We start from the raw sequence: 17,459 nt of genomic DNA on the forward strand, positions 1-17,459 counted from the left end.
AATCAGCAAGAAATATACTCCACAACCATCTGCTGGATTTCCAGCGACCATGGGGACGCACGATGTCGGGAAGTTCCTGAGTGCTCATCTAGGGCTAAAGAAAGTGGAAAAGTGTCCTTGAAAAGTGTTACTCTCAGGAGGGGTCTGTCTGGAGTAGTGCTGACTGTCTTGAGCAGCGCCTAGCATTTAGGGCAAAGCACTCACTTGATACTTGGGCAGAGAGTACTGAGGATGAGTCCACAGCAGCGTCAGCCACCAGGGTGTGGCTTTACCCTAAAGCTTGCAACTTCCACAGTAAGGGAAAAATCTGTCACCTCTTCTTACTATAACAGTAACAAACGTTAACTGTTGGGTGAAAATATGGACATATTCTTTTAAAAATGCCATGACACACCTAGTAACAGTGATCACTTAGTGGTATCATCCAATACCAAGTTCACAATCTAGTTCTGTGGTTGTCTCCAAAAGTCTCTTCTTGCCCTTGGTTTGTCTGAATTAGAAACTAAACAAGATCCACACATCACATTTGATTGTTAAGTCTCTTGAATATCCTTTAACCCTCAACAAGCCCTCTCTCATTTTCCCGCTATGCCCATGCTGCGGAATTCAGGTAGGACTGTGGAAAGGCTTACAATAAGGAAAGACAAAAGAAGTTCAACTTCCCCCGACATTTAGGTAATAGATTTGGGGGAAAAGATGAAAGTAGTAGTTCAGTGATGGAGCTAGGAAGGGCTGAGGGAGTGAGTAGGACTGCAATTCAGCCCCGGCTACACTGTCTGCATGGCTTTTTCTTTTTGGCCGCACGGTGTGGGATCTCATTTCCTGACCAGGGACCAAGCCTGCACCTCCTGCATTAGGAGGCAGAGTCCTAACCACTGGCCCACCAAGGAGGTCCCTGCTGCACGGATTTGAGGAAGAGGCTAAATGTCTGAGATGGGGAAAGGACAAAGTAGGCCCTAGGACAGGAGAAAGATGAGAAAGCAGAGAAAGATAGGATGAGGGGACTGGAGAGAGAAGAGGCTGATGAAACCAGATTGACATTCTCGTTGCATCAAAGCAGTAGAGTCATCTTTTCAAAATAGAACAGATTCCCCCTGAAGAGTTACACATTTATCTGGTTTATGCTTTTCCTTATAAATTTTCATAGTATGTATGAAGGTTAGGCTTTGTCTCTCCCCGCTTCCTGCCTTTAATTTCCTGTTGTGGCTCCTCTGAATGTTTTATTATCGATTTTGTTGTCTATGAGTTAAGACAGTGTCTTTACCACTTAGTGGCTGAGGCAACTGCCCCATTCAGCCTATTTGTCGTTCTCTTAGGGGTGTATGGCTTTTAGACTTCTGCTTCCTTCTTACACTGATAGTAAATGCAAGGCAATAGGACCCGAAGTAAAGATTCTGACCCACAAGAAATGAAATGTGCAAATACGTGTCCTTTTTCAGTGGTGTTTGAATCCTTCAGGTCTTTTCTGAAGTTCTGGGTGAGATGTATTCTAAAGCCCAAGTTCCTTGTCCTGGCCTGCAAAACACAGGTTTTTGCATCCCACCTCCCTCCCCAACCTGAACTCACACTGCGTTCTCCCAAGCTCCATCCCACTGACCCTTTCTGGGGTTCAGGTGTGCAATCAAGGCACCACATTGCGCTCTCTCTGCCCCAGATCCTCATGGAGTTGGCTCCTTCTCATCTTTCTTGTCTCTGTTCACATGTCCTCAGGATGGCTCCTCTGATCTTTTATCTAAAGGACGCCTCCCCCAATCGTTCTTGGTTCTTTTTTCTTGTTTTATCTTCATTGCACTTCTAGTGTTATCTGATCTGTGGGTTTGATCATTAAGTGTCTTCTATGGATTAAATGTTTGTGTCCTCTCAAAATTCATATTGTGAAGGTCTGTGTATGGATGTGAGAGTTGGACTGTGAAGAAAGCTGAGCACTGAAGAATTGATGCTTTTGAACTGTGGTGTTGGAGAAGACTCTTGAGAGTCCCTTGGACTGCAAGGAGACCCAACCAGTCCATTCTGAAGGAGATCAGCCCTGGGATTTCTTTGGAAGGAATGATGCTAAAGCTGAAACTCCAGTACTTTGGCCACCTCATGCGAAGAGTTGACTCATTGGAAAAGACTCTGATGCTGGGAGGGATTGGGGGCAGGAGGAGAAGGGGACGATAGAGGATGAGATGGCTGGATGGCATCACTGAGTCAATGGACGTGAGTTTAAGTGAACTCTGGGAGTTGGTGATGGACAGGGAGGCCTGGCGTGCTGTGATTCATGGGGTCACAAAGAGTCGGACACGACTGAGCAACTGAACTGAACTGAACTGTCATACCATGTGATGGTATTTGGAGATGAGCTGTTTGGGAGGTAATTTGGTCATGAGGGTGGAGCCCTCATGAATGGGATTAGTGCCCTTGTTAGAAGAAACAGGAGTGAGCTCATCTCTCTTTCTCTCTGCTATCTGAGGACACAGCAAAAAGGCAGCTGTCTATAAACCAGAAGGAGGGCCCTCACTAGAACCCAACCATACTGGCACCATGACCTCAGATTTCCCAGCCTCCAGAGCTATGAGAAATAAATATTTGCTGTGTGGGCCCCAAAGTCTATGGAACTTCTTATAGCCCAAACTGACTACAAGGGCCTGTGTTCACCAGTTCATGAGATTCAGGAGGGCAGACCCGAGTAGGCCTTGTTTACTGCCATTTCTCCAGCCTCTAGAACAATGCCTGGAAGGCAGTAAATACTCAGGCATGACTTACTGAATGTATTGTGAATGGAGAAAAGTTCCAAGTCTCAGAAGGTCAGACTGCCCCATTGTTCCCTTTACATTTTGGTCCTTCCTGGTGATAAACTAGGCGTCCACAACTCCTCTCAGACACAGCCAGCTGCCTGCACAATCATTCACCTCGAAGCCTTGGGAAGTTAATGACCCTCCCAACGGTGGCTTAGGTTCTTGAAGAAAACTGCTGGAAAACTGAAAGAAAATCCAAAGAGCATTTTGGAGATGTGAGACAAGGATTTGAATTTCGACATGTGAAATGACAGGCATAGAAAGGGGGGCTTGGGAGATGAGGACTGGCCTTCATTCAGGTCAGGCCTTGTCCCCATGTCTTAACCCGTGTCGTGACCCTGAAGCTTCTCAACAAGCTTATGAAGTAAGAATTAGTGTCCCCGTTTTACATATGAGGAAACTGAGGCTCAAAATGGTAAAGCGAAATTTTCAGGATCAAATGGCTAATACGTGGCAAAGCCAGGGTTCAAGCTAAGGTCATGCTGACCCCAGCTTGTGTGTGTGTGTGTGTTTCTTATCCCCCACCTCTGCCATGTCGGCTCTGAAGACAAGGGCGGGGGTGGGGATGGAGCAAAGTGGGTGCTGACATTACACAGATATTAAAAGACCCATGAAAACTGATTGAAGAACACTTCCCGTGTTCTAACCATCTATACTGATTTCAAATATGCTTTAGAAGCACCTGAGGCAGAACAGGCTCTGCTGTCTTGAAACAAAGGGTCTAATTCACTGTCATTTTTAAAATAATATAAACAGACATGTGGTTTAGTATCCATATGGTTTATTTCTCACCATTCTCCTGATAAATGAAAATTATTTAAGAACACACTGTATACACGGATAAGAAGAAACAAAATGTTTTAAATGACGCACAACAAAATCCAGCAGTATAGAAGAGTGCACGTGAGCTCTTGCTCACTGCACAGACTAAATTCAATCACTTATTTAAATAGTAATAAAAATACAATCTTTCATGGGTCTTGTACAGACTACAAAAGAGGGAAATTATTACCATATGTGATTTTTTTATTAGACAGTTTTCTTCAGTGAGCTGCACTGACAACTCCAAATATAGAAGCAGAAGGCTGTGTATTTTAAAGGAATTAATGTTGTGAGTTGGAGACTACACTGTATTACCACTGGCATTTTTCATCATGGTTTGTGCACACCACATGATCATCTTATATACCATTACATTTAAAAAATATATCTGAGTGACAATTTTATCACATTCACACACCATGAGCTGGTTAAGGAGGCAATGCTGCAGTTGCCTCCTATAGTGCTTTGCTGTTGGTAATAAGGACAGTACATTGTGGTTAAAAGAAATCAGACATTAATATGGTTAAGTTGTTCCAATTCATTAAAGGCTGTCGGTGGCCACCACTGGGACAGTGAGTTCTTTTGCAGTGTATATATCCTAGAGGCAAACACCATCATTGGTTAAAATTTTGTCTAAAAAGTCAGTTTCTGTGCTGAAAACTATTTTCACAAAACTGAAAGCTACTAAGCGTTTTAATGTACTTTTCCTTCTCATTAGCATATTTATGACCAAGTTCTCTGAAACCTTTGAAATTTACTGTTTTAACATGTACTCTTATTTAGATCTCACCCATTTAACATTACCACCTAATAGGCTTTAAAGTGGTGGTGAGAATTTCATCAGGGAAACCCTTTGCTCGTTGGGAATGCTCAGCCGCTGAGCAGTGCTCTAAAGCCTCAGCAGCGCAGAGCTGGACTCGACAAGAACACTCAGAAAGCTGTTGTGCCATGAGTGTCATTTCAGAGAATCTTTCCAAAGTGTGCACATAATTCACAGTTACGTGAATGGCACAGTGGTACTATTGCTATGTGTTGAAGAGGACTGTTATATGATGTTCTCTTCCATGTTATCTGTTTGCTAGAAAGTACTTTGGGTCAAGGTGCCCTGGGACACCCTGTAGTCTCTAAGAATGTCTCTGGACTGTAAACAGATTCTAGTTGGTGATCTTCCATGTAAGTATCTGTTTCATGAAGGCAGTCTGAGCAAGAATCACAGAAATCCAAAGACATTTCTGGAGGACAATCCTGGCAGTGCCACCGAACACCCTGGATAGGTTCTGTTCCAGTTGTCACACTTGAAACCCGCATGTTGCACAAATCCACTTTAAGCTTGCATTTGCTGACGTTTTTCTGTGTTGTTGTTTTTTAACTTTAATAACTCCAGTATTCCTTATATTCAGGGAAATTCCCATGTTGTTGTTGTTTAGTGGTTAAGTCGTGTCTGACTCTTTGCGACCCCAGGGACTGTAGCCCGCCAGGCTCCTCTGTTCATGGGATTTCCCAGGGAAGAATACTGGAGTGGGTCTGTTTCCTCCTCCAGGGGATCTTCTCGACCCATGGATCGAACCCACGTTTCCTGCACTGGCAGGTGGATTCTTTACTGCTGAGCCACCCTGGAAGCGCCCACTTCCTATATATAGTAGGAATGTTGTCTTCATCTGATGCCTCCTCAGTAGCAGTGTTCATGTGGCTGTGGAGATGGGGTCAGTCCTCGTCTTCTGCCACATACACTGGTGGCTCGTGGGAAGTCATGAGGTGGAAGGCTCAAAGAGGTGCTTTTCAAGGCGTGCTGTGGTCGGCTTGTGGAGGCCTCTTTGGAGAATGTGTGTACTTCGGTGTTCTGCCTGGGACTGGAAGGCCAGCTTTAGTTAGCTTTGTGAAATCCTTCTGCACTCGGCTGGCAAGCTGTCTTGCTGCCCTGTTACCCAGTTCATCTGATCTCTTCTGCTAGCGTCGAGACTCTACTTCTTCAGGAGGGTATTTCAGGAGTAGCCGTTCAAGCTTCTTCTGGTCTTCATCAGTCCACAATTGGTTAAACACAGGTATCCTCTTATTATCCGAGGATGACTGTTTGAACCTTCTGGACCATCACTCAAAGGCAATGTAGAGTATGAGAGGGACTCCCCATCCTTCCTAGGATCTAAAGGACTTTTTGGTCTAGAGGTAAACCAACTTTATAAAAAACTAGTTTAAGTCTCCTCGTATGTCTTTTATGATTTTAAAATTCTCTTTCAAAGTTCCCAAGGCTATTGGTTAATTGGTCCCATACAATCTGAGGTACCTGAATAACTCTCTGTGGTCATGGAAGCCCTGTACCAGCCTTCCCCTGGCGTTTTCCCGCACATCCCATGGGATTTTTAAGTGTTTCTCTCTGAAGTCTGCCCAAATTTTTAAGGTCCTGAACTGCTTGTGCACGCGGCACCTTGAGAACAGCAACTGTCTGTAACAATCTCTGATCATTTTCACGTGGGGCCGAGCACCGGAGGCTGCTCTGGCCACTGTGACTGCCCTCCGGCCCCACCTGGCACCGGCTCGGGAAGCCACCTCAGGGAAGCTTGACAGAGGCACCAGGGCACCTTCCCTGGTATTTTTACACAATAGGGACCTCTATAAATTATAGTGTTTTGGCCCTTCAACTGCAAAGGAACCAAAGACTGTCAATGGGCCATCAGGACTCTCCCCCGTGTAGAGGAGGTGGACATACATGCAGCAAAAAGATGCCTGAAATTTTAGAATTTGATTGTTTCTCTAGTAATCTTTTTACTTGACAGAAATAAATATAAGTGTTGTTGCACTTACATTGTCTCAGCCTATTTTAAAAATGAGATAATGCATCTTCAGGGTGGGAGAGAGAATCATCCCTCCTGACACATTTTGCACAGTGATAACAGAGCTCTGTGGGGAAAGGATGAACCAGGAGGGAGAAGCTACTTAGAGCCGCTGCTTTCTTTCCAAATTGCACTGCAGAGTAGTAAACTATCAAAGCCACACACAGCTTCCCCTTCCATCAACACGACAGAAGATGACTTGAAGGCCAAAGCAGCCCATGCTCCGTCACAAAAGAGGGCTCCTTTCATATCAAGATGCAGCTCTGTAATCCTCTGCAGACTTACTTACTGGGTTGGAGGTAAGACATCACTTACTGGGTTGACTATTTGGCTGGCTCTTGTGTTTCCTTCACTATTAGAGTCCGAGCCGCAGCAGGAGGAACTTACCATTAACCTTGTTGATGGATGCTAGAGAGAGAAAATTAAAAGGGGTTGGCTGTGGAATGAAAGCTCCTGGTTGAACAATGTTCCCAACACATAGGAAAAGAGTTGGTCTTTGAGTGATAGATCCATCCTAGATTTTTACGTGGCAGAGAAAAATTAGGTGCTTACTGTGCTGTTCTTTGCTGAAAAAAGTTCACAAGTGAGGCTTGATGTGTGTGTGTGTGTGTGTGTGTGTGTGAGCTTATGGTGAACAGTGATCTCTGAAGAAGAAGATTTAGCAGGACCAGGGACCAGGCTTGATCAGTCAAGAGCTTTTGGGAGCCGAGTTTTATTAAAGTGAAAAAGGGACAGAGAAAACTTCTGACATAGACGTCAGAAGGGGGCGGAGAGTGCCCCCCTCGCAAGTTTTGGCAAGCTGCTTTATGTCTGTTAGAAGGCTATTAATCAGATAAGAGAGACACCTCGAGGCTGAAGGAGTTTCACCAGGCCCCTCTCCCACAGTATATGTTTTTGAGATAGGATGGCATGAAGTGTGTCATCCCCTAGACGTAAAACAATTGACATGAATACTGGTTTGTTGAGCTATTATCAGTCCAAGGTTTGAGAAAAGAAAAAAAGTTAGTTTTAGGTGGAACCATTTTGAAGAAAGGCAGATTCCAAAGCAAATACAGTGTCATTAACACAGCTTAAGAAAACCATTTCCATGGAGAGTTTGTTTCTTCCTGCCACTCCAGTACTCTTGCCTAGAAAATCTCATGGACGGAGGAGCCTAGTAGGCTGCAGTCCATGGGGTCACTAGGAGTCGGACACGATTGAGCGACTTCACTTTCACTTTTCCCTTTCATGCATTGGAGAAGGAAATGGCAACCCACTCCAGTGTTCTTGCCTGGAGAACCCCAGGGATGGGGGAGCCTGGTGGGCTGCCGTCTATGGGGTCGCACAGAGTCGGACACGACTGAAGCGACTTAGCAGCAGCAGCAGCAGCCACTTAGGGGAGGGATAAAAAAACGTCTGACACTTGCAGCCTGTTTCCTCTGTTTGGAGACCCCTGGCCTTCCTGCCTGTTACCCTCTCCTGTGTGTGAGTCCAGCTCACCTGGAAGCCTCATTACTAATTCAGGGAGAAGGATGCCAAACCCCACCCCCATGCCTCCCCACCGAAGGAAGGATGAGCATGGTGTTAATGACAGCTATCAGGACAGATGAAAGGAGACACTTGTGCACCTTCATGTGAAGAGGCAAACAGTAATAAAACCATCTTGGGCGTCAGCATCCTAAGATGCTCCTGGTACCCACTGCTGGCCTGCTCTTCCTATAACATGGTAAAGACATCTTAACATTGTTAAAGAAAAACTGCTCCTACCCAGAGTAGTTTTACATCTTTCAATCAGAAATCTGAGAACTAGGGAAGACGCAGTAAGCACCAAATCCAGTGTTTCCTAAACTCTGGGCAGAGCAAAGCCATCTGGACTCTGCCTTCACTGGCTGGGATCTCTCTGTTGAACAGTCTCTCTGCTGGGTCTTGAACTTGGGCAGATGTGGGGCCCTGACTAATGCAAATCTGCATTTTACAGAAGAGGAAATTGAGGTCCACAGATGGGACCCGAGAGCCTCTGGGTACAGCAGAACGAGGACTGAACTCAGCTCCAAAGCACATCAAAACCCAATCAAGCTACGTTTCCTTTGTCAGTAGGCATAGATCTTGCATTGTGGGCTTTAGGGCCACAGATCTGAAGATTCGGTTGTTCAGAGCAGAAGGCAATTTGGATCAATTGTCCTGTTCGATCTGTACCAGGAAGCTCTTTACTGAGCTCCTGACACCCTGGAAAAATACCATCACCCAGCTCTGAAAATGCCTGATTAGCATGTCAGCTGGGGCTGCTTAAACTTTACCTTTAGGTTATCTCTCTATTTAACACCTCGGGGCTCTGTTCTATTGATCGCTGAGTCTGACTCACTGCTGATGTTTTTGAGCAATTGACCATTACTTCAGGTAAATGGGGAATCCAGAGGGAAGAAGGTGTTTGTGGTCCTGCAATTTCCTGGCATATTACCCATCTGGGAGATGGTTTAGGAGTCTACTGGAGAAGACAGTTTTAAAAATACAGCTCAGCATCACACTTTTTGTGAAAATTGACACCTAACTTAATTCAGGAGAAATCTGGAAGAGCTAGAATGTAGAGCTTCCTTGCCTGAAGTTGTGGAGCCAGTATGAGTGGGTTTGACCTTGGCGAAAAAGCAAAGAAAGTCTGATCTCGTCTTAAAGGGGCCCCTTTGGGTCAACTCAATGATTATTTGCAAGCTGTGTTGGAGAAACAGTTGTAGACTCAGTTCTATTAATGTTTTTCTGCCTCATATGTTAATTTAAGGTAAAGACACTCATTCCTTTTGGTTGTTGTTGTTTAAACCTATGGTTTTTGCATTTATCCTAAATAGAGTCATAAAAAAATCTCCAAACTTACAAAACTCGGCTGATATTAATGTATTTTTGCACATAGATACATGCCATTTGTTTTGAGGTGGAGTTAAGAGGCTGTTCTGAAGTCGAAGTTTTAAAACATGTGGGTTTGAAACCTATGGACCTGCTAGTAGTAAATAGAGAGTAAAGTAATACAGCCGATCAAGCCTCCTGTTTACACAGTACTTTTGCTTCTCACAGGGACAACGGCATTTCTTAAAGAGTGATTTGCTGGGTGGGGTGGAAGGGTGGGCCTTAAAAAGTGCCCCCCACACACTGACACTTCAAACTCAGACAAAATGATCTGTTCTCTTTATGGTTAAGTGCTGAGGCTCTCCTTGGCAGTTCAGTTAATTCCTGAGAGAGGGAACACACAGATTTTAACTACATTGGGTCTATTTCTCCAGGTGGAGAACACGTGGAGGAGGGAGGTAGTGTTTGTTCAGTTCTACTTTGTTCCTGGTAGAGACATAAAGCCTCTGGCATATGATCTCAGTTAATCCTCTATCAATCAAAAGTTCGGTAGGATTATCACTGCTTCACAGATTAACCCCAGGCATGGGACGTGAACAAACTGCTGAGTTGCACAGGTAGAATCTGGAGCTGTCTTAGCCCAGGTTGTATAACAAAACACGACAAGCTGGGTGGCTTAATCCACAGACATTTATTTCTCACAGACCTGGAGGCTGGGAACCCAAAATCAAGGTGGCCTTGGGTTCCTGACGTGGGCCTACTTCCTGGTTCCTAGACATCTGTCTTCCAACTGTGTCCTTACATGCCTGGGAAAGAGAGAGAGAGAGTTCTGGTCTCTCTTCTTCTTATAGGCACACTAATCCCATCATGGGGGCCCCTCCTCATTACCTCATTAAACTTAATTATCTCCCTAATGCCCCACCTCCCAGTGCCAACCCATTGGGAATTACAGCTTCAATATATAAACTTAGAAGGGAGACAGTCAGTCCTCAGTAGGAGATGTCCTCACTCACTGCCCCTTTGTTGAGCCTTGGCAGGGATTGAAGAAGCACTGTAAAAAGGACCAGATGGGTAGGGATCTGAGAACACTGGTGTTGCAATTAAGAGGCCACTAATATTGGGGGACGTTCCCAGGGGCAAGATGTAGCCTTGGGAATGAGAGGTCATCTATAGGGAAGAAAGAGCATTTCGTTTTTCCTTTTTCTTTTGTAACCCCAACTTGTAGCATATAAATTTGGTGCCAGTATGTACGTACTCACAGTACATACATTCACACCCATATATCTACGGAGAGCGATACAGAGGAGTAGAATAGGATTAGAGTCTATAACATTAGTTAATTCTGGGAGGTGAAATTCTAAGTTATTTGATCTTTTTTTTTTCATTTATCTGTAGTGTTTACTTTTCTAAAATGACCTGTTTATTATTTGTGTAAGTGCAGGCGGCTGCAACGGGCGCCATAGCGCGGCCCAGAGGAGCCACCCCACGTCCGAGGTCAGGGGCAGAAGTCGGGAGGACCCCATGCCCGAAGGGCGGCAGCCAAGAGGAGTTACCCCACGTCCGAGGTCAGGGGCAGCGGCCGAGAGTGCCAGGCTGCGACGGCGCAGGAACGGCCGAGAGGAGATACCCCGTGTCCGAGGTCAGGGGCGGCGGCCGGGAGGAGCAACCCACGCCTGAGGCCAGGGGTGACGACTAGAGGAGTTACCCCACGTCTGAGGTCAGGGGTGGTGGCCGGGAGGAGATGCCCACGCCCCAAGCCCGAGGCCAAGGGCGGCGACGGGGAGAAGCAACCGCACGACTGAGGCCAGGGGTGGTGGCTGGGAGGACCAACCCCACGTCCAAGGAGCCGGGGCTGCACGGGCACAGGAGGGCCTAGAGGACTATCCCACATTGAAGGTCAGGAAGGGCGGCAGTGAGGAGACACCCCTCATCCAAGGTAAGGAGCAATGGCTGCAGCTTGCTGGAGCAGCCGTGAAGAGATACCCCATGCCCAAGGTAAGAGAAACCCAAGTAAGACGGTAGGTGTTGCAAGAGGGCACCAGAGGGCAAACACACTGAAACCATACTCACAGAAAACTAGTCAGTCTAATTGCACTAGGACCACAGCCTTGTCTAACGCAATGAAACTAAGCCATGCCCGTTTGGGGCAACCCAAGACGGGCAGGTCATGGTGGAGAGATCTGACAGAATGTGGTCCACTGGAGAAAGGAATGGCAAACCACTTCAGTATTCTTCCTTGAGAACCCCATGAACAGTATGAAAAGGCAAAATGATAGGATACTGAAAGAGAAACTCCCCAGGTCAGTAGGTGCCAAATATGCTATTGGAGATCAGTGAAGAAATAACTCCAGAAAGAATAAAGGGATGGAGCCAAAGCAAAAACAATACCCAGCTGTGGACGTGACTGGTGGATGTGACTAGAAGCAAGGTCCGATGCTGTAAAGAGCAATATTGCATAGGAACCTGGAATGTCAGGTCCATGAATCAAGGCAAATTGGAAGTGGTCAAACAAGAGATGGCAAGAGTGAATGTCAACATTCTAGGAATCAGCGAACTGAAATGGACTGGAATGGGTGAATTTAACTCAGATGACCATTATATCTACTACTGCGGGCAGGAATCCCTCAGAAGAAATAGAGTGGACATCATGGACAACAAAAGAGTCCGAAATGCAGTACTTGGATGCAATCTCAAAAACGACAGAATGATCTCTGTTCGTTTCCAAGGCAAACCATTCAATATCACAGTAATCCAAGTCTATGCCCCAACCAGTAACACTGAAGAAGCTGAAGTTGAACGGTTCAATGAAGACCTACAAGACCTTTTAGAACTAACACCCAAAAAAGATGTCCCTTTCATTATAGGGGACTGGAATGCAAAAGTAGGAAGTCAAGAAACACCTGGAGTAACAGGCAAATTTGGCCTTGGAATACGGAATGAAGCAGGGCAAAGACTGATAGAGTTTTGCCAAGAAAATGCACTGGTCATAACAAACACCCTCTTCCAACAGCACAAGAGAAGACTCTACACATGGACATCACCAGATGGTCAACACCAAAATCAGATTGATTATATTCTTTGCAGCCAAAGATGGAGAAGCTCTATACAGTCAGCAAAAACAGGACCAGGAGCTGACTGTGGCTCAGACCATGAACTCCTTATTGCCAAATTCAGACTGAAATTGAAAGAAAGTAGGGAAAACCACTAGACCATTCAGGTATGACCTAAATCAAATCCTTTATGATTATATAGTGGAAGTGAGAAATAGATTTAAGGGTCTAGATCTGATAGATAGAGTGCCTGATGAACTATGGAATGAGGTTCGTGACATTGTACAGGAGACAGGGATCAAGACCATTCCCATAGAAAAGAAATGCAAAAAAGCAAAATGGCTGTCTGGGGAGGCCTTACAAATAGCTGTGAAAAGAAGAGAAGCGAAAAGCAAAGGAGAAAAGGAAAGATATAAACATCTGAATGCAGAGTTCCAAAGAAGAGCAAGAAGAGATAAGAAAGCCTTCCTCAGCGATCAATGCAAAGAAATCGAGGAAAACAACAGAATGGGAAAGACTAGGGATCTCTTCAAGAAAATCAGAGATACCAAAGGAACATTTCATGCAAAGATGAGCTCGATAAAGGACAGAAATGGTATGGACCTAACAGAAGCAGAAGATACCAAGAAGAGATGGCAAGAATACACAGAAGAACTACACAAAAAAGATCTTCACGACCCAGATAATCACAATGGTGTGATCACTGACCTAGAGCCAGACATCCTGGAATGTGAAGTCAAGTGGGCCTTAGAAAGCATCACTATGAACAAAGCTAGTGGAGGTGATGGAATTCCAGTTGAGCTATTCCAAATCCTGAAAGATGATGCTGTGAAAGTGCTGCACTCAATATGCCAGCAAATTTGGAAAACTCAGCAGTAGCCACAGGACTGGAAAAGGTCAGTTTTCATTCCAATCCCAAAGAAAGGCAATGCCAAAGAATGCTCAAACTACCGCACAATTGCACTCATCTCACACGCTAGTAAAGTAATGCTCAAAATTCTCCAAGCCAGGCTTCAGCAATACATGAACCGTGAACTTCCTGATGTTCAAGCTGGTTTTAGAAAAGGCAGAGGAACCAGAGATCAAATTGCCAATATCCGCTGGATCATAGAAAAAGCAAGGGAGTTCCAGAAAAACATCTATTTCTGCTTTATTGACTATGCCAAAGCCTTTGACTGTGTGGATCACAATGAACTGTGGAAAATTCTGAAAGAGATGGGAATACCAGACCACCTGATCTGCCTCTTGAGAAATTTGTATGCAGGTCAGGAAGCAACAATTAGAACTGGACATGGAACAACAGACTGGTTCCAAATAGGAAAAGGAGTTCTTCAAGGCTGTATATTGTCACCCTGCTTATTTAACTTATATGCAGAGTACATCATGAGAAACGCTGGACTGGAAGAAACACAAGCTGGAATCAAGATTACCGGGAGAAATATCAATAACCTCAGATATGCAGATGACACCACCCTCATGGCAGAAAGTGAAGAGGAACTCAAAAGCCTCTTGATGAAAGTGAAAGTGGAGAGTGAAAAAGTTGGCTTAAAGCTCAACATTCAGAAAACGAAGATCATGGCATCTGGTCCTATCACTTCATGGGAAATAGATGGGGAAAGAGTGGAAACAGTGTCAGACTTTATTTTTCTGGGCTCCAAAATCACTGCAGATGGTGACTGCAGCCATGAAATTAAAAGACGCTTACTCCTTGGAGGGAAAGTTATGACCAACCTAGATAGCATATTCAAAAGCAGAGACATTACTTTGCCAACAAAGGTTCATCTAGTCAAGGCTGTGGTTTTTCCTGTGGTCATGTATGAATGTGACAGTTGGACTGTGAAGAAGGCTGAGCGCCGAAGAACTGATGCTTTTGAACTGTGGTGTTGGAGAAGACTCTTGAGAGTCCCTTGGACTGCAAGAAGATCCAACCAGTCCATTCTGAAGGAGATCAGCCCTGGGATTTCTTTGGAAGGAATGATGCTAAAGCTGAAACTCCAGTACTTTGGCCACCTCATGCAAAGAGTTGACTCATTGGAAAAGACTCTGATGCTGGGAGGGATTGGAGGCAGGAGGAGAAGGGGACGACAGAGGATGAGATGGCTGGATGGCATTGCTGAGTCGATGGACGTGAGTCTGAGTGAACTCTGGGAGTTGGTGATGGACAGGGAGGCCTGGCGTGCTGTGATTCTGGGGTTGCAAAGAGTTGGACACGACTGAGCGGCTAATCTGATCTGATCTGATATATGAAATTGATATTCCGAATCCTCCCAATATATCTTTTCACAATTTGAGTTCTTTTTCAAAGGTCACTTGTGTTGTGTCTGTGTATTTCAAAACAATAGGTTGTAAATTCAGGCATTTAGTGTTAATTCTTATTTTTCTTCCCACCGTACTGACATATTTGCTGTGGTGGTGGTTTGCTTTTTGTGTAAGACTGACTAGTTGTTTTGATATCCTATAGCTGCAATCTAAGTGATTAAGTGTTTTTCTGAGCTCTCCTTGAAGCTTTCAACAGCATGAGATTTTTGTGCCCTTACAGTTATGAGACAGAAATGAAGACCATTTGCTGTTGTTCATTTGCCGAGTCATGTCTGACTCTTCATGACTCCCTGGACTACAGCACTCCAGGCTTCCCTGTCCTTCACCAACTCCCGAAGCTTGCTTAAACTCATGTCCATCGAGTCGGTGATGCCATCCAACCATCTCATCCTCTGTTGTCCCCTTCTCCTCTTGCTGTCAATCTTTCCCAGCATTAGGATCTTTTCCAATGAGTCAGTTCTTCACATCAGGTGGCCTAAGTATTGCAGCTTTAGCTTCAGCATCAGTCCTTCCAATAAGTATTCAGGATTGATTTCCTTTAAGATTAACTGGTTTGATCTCCTTGCTGTCCAAGGGATTCTCAAAAGTCTTATCCAGCACGACAGTTTAAAGACCTTTTATGAAATGGAAAAAGGTGAAGTTAGGAAAACTGAGCCCACTGGGCTGCCCAGCAGTCCACGTCCCACAGATGAATGACTTTGTTACCTTTTCAAAGAAGAGTCAATTTTTGATTCATGAACATTTTAAAAATAAACATTAAATGAAGCTAGTCTTTTTTTTTGCCAATAGGGTTTGGGAACAAAGATTAAAATAAACAAATAGGAAAAGGAAAGCCTTTAGTTACTCTTTGTAACATTTAAAGCTTAAAGTGGCTTAGTGGGAGCTAAAAGTAATTAGAAATCAAAATTATATTTGCTTCATTAATATTAAAATAAATCCAAGGGAAAACAAAGAGGCTCTTTTGTCATTAAGTTTAATTTGATGTAACGGTCTTAGTTCTTACTGTTTGCAGCTGTGGGGGTTTTCTTCAAAAGAATGTCTGAGCATGTATTTTGTAAAATATCAACAATTTGCTGAGTTATCTATAGAAGGTAGATGATTCAAAGGGGAAGAAAGGAAGAGAAGAAAGGAAGGAAGGAAGGAAGAACAGGCAGGTGAGGTGAGGTCTTAATAGCAGCTCAAGACCTGCATGGTGGGTGGGATGACTGAGAAGCCAGGAAGGAGCCAGATGTCCGCAGGGGCCCCCAGGGCAAGGTTCCTCTCTCCTGTCCTCCACTGTGTTGCTGGGTAGCATTCTCAACTCCCTCAGGGACAATGCTGTTGTGGAGCTGTGTTTCCTCTGGCAAGAGCAGGGAGCAGGGAGAATCCTAGAGTGTGAGACAACCTGTTCTAGAAGAACTGGGGCAAGTGGGGTGGCCACTGAACAGTTGGAAGGCACTCCATGAGAACTGAGACGATCGAGTCTGGGCCACACAAGTCTGAGTCTTGGCATATAATGCCTCCCCAGCTCAGCACGCCCTGTGACCTGCTGCTGTGTGCAGGAAGGAGCCCTCAGGTAGAACCACCCTCTGCTGACAGTTTGGTCCATGCCAGGCCCTGTATTAAGTCAGAGGTGTTCGTGCATTTTCTCATGTAAGATTCACAACAACCTTCAGGAGAAGAAATGAGTCCCTCCATTTTTTAATAATACAACATCAATTTATTTATCTCATTCTCTGATGGCTGTACCTCTCTTTTCATTGTGCAAAAATACATATGAAGTTTTTCACTTTTAATCATTTTTAAGTATACAGTTTAATAAATCACATACATTCACATTGTTATGCCACCACCATCCTCCCAAACTGAACTGGTACCCATGAGAGAAAATCTTCCCCTCACTCTCCCCCCAGCCCCTGGCAGCCACTGTTCAACTTTCTATCTCTATCATCTCCATATTCTAGGACTCTTATATAAGTGGAATGATACAATGCTTGTCTTTTTGTGTCTGACTTATTTCACTTAGCATCATGTTTTCAAGTTTCACCCATATTGTGGTATTCTTATTTTATTTTTAATTTTATTATTTTTTATTGCAATATCATTGATATAACATTGTATAAATCTAAAGTGTACAATGTGATAAACAGTATCCCCATTTTATAGACTGGATATCTGATATTTACATTGAATAACTTGCCCAGGGCCATAAGGGGAATAAGTGCAGAGTTCAGTTCAGTTCAGTCGCTTAGTCATGTCCAACTCTTTGCGACCCCATGGACTGCAGCATGCAGGCTTCCCTGTCCATCACCAACTCCCCAAGCCTAATCAAACTCATGTCCATTGAGTCAGTGATGCTATCCAACCATCTCATCCTCTGTTGTCCCCTTTTCCTCCAGCCTTCAATCTTTCCCAGCTTCAGGATCTTTTCCAATGAGTCAGCTCTTTGCATCAAGTTATTGGAGTTTCAGCTTCAGCATCAGTCCTTCCAATGAATATTCAGGACTGATTTCCTTTAGGATGGACTGGTTGGATCTCCTTGCAGTCCAAGGGACTCTCAAGAGTCTTCAATACCACAGTTGAAAAGCATCAATTCTTCAGTCCTCAGCTTTCTTTATAGCCCAACTCTCACATCCATACATGACTACAGGAAAAGCCATAGCTTTGACTAGACGGACTAGACATTACATTGGCAAAGTAATGTCTCTGCTTTTTAGTATGCTGTCTAGGTTGGTCATAACTTTTCTTCCAAGGAGCAAGCATCTTTTAATTTCATGGCTGCAGAGGAAGAATTCAAATCTGATGTCGCATGCTGGGATTCCTGCTCTTAACCATCCTTGACACAAGTGTTCTTCCAAATGCAGACCATA

The 17,459-nt window shown here is 44.5% G+C and overlaps 1 pseudogene; it reads right to left on the bottom strand.

The window, feature by feature from the left end:
* Nucleotides 1-4,620: 4,620 nt before the first annotated feature.
* On the bottom strand, nt 4,621-10,702 carry LOC133255485 (ZZ-type zinc finger-containing protein 3-like; annotated as a pseudogene).
* Nucleotides 10,703-17,459: the final 6,757 nt, after the last annotated feature.

Source organism: Bos javanicus, chromosome 10 (assembly GCF_032452875.1).
Source record: "Bos javanicus breed banteng chromosome 10, ARS-OSU_banteng_1.0, whole genome shotgun sequence".
Taxonomy (NCBI): domain Eukaryota; kingdom Metazoa; phylum Chordata; class Mammalia; order Artiodactyla; family Bovidae; genus Bos; species Bos javanicus.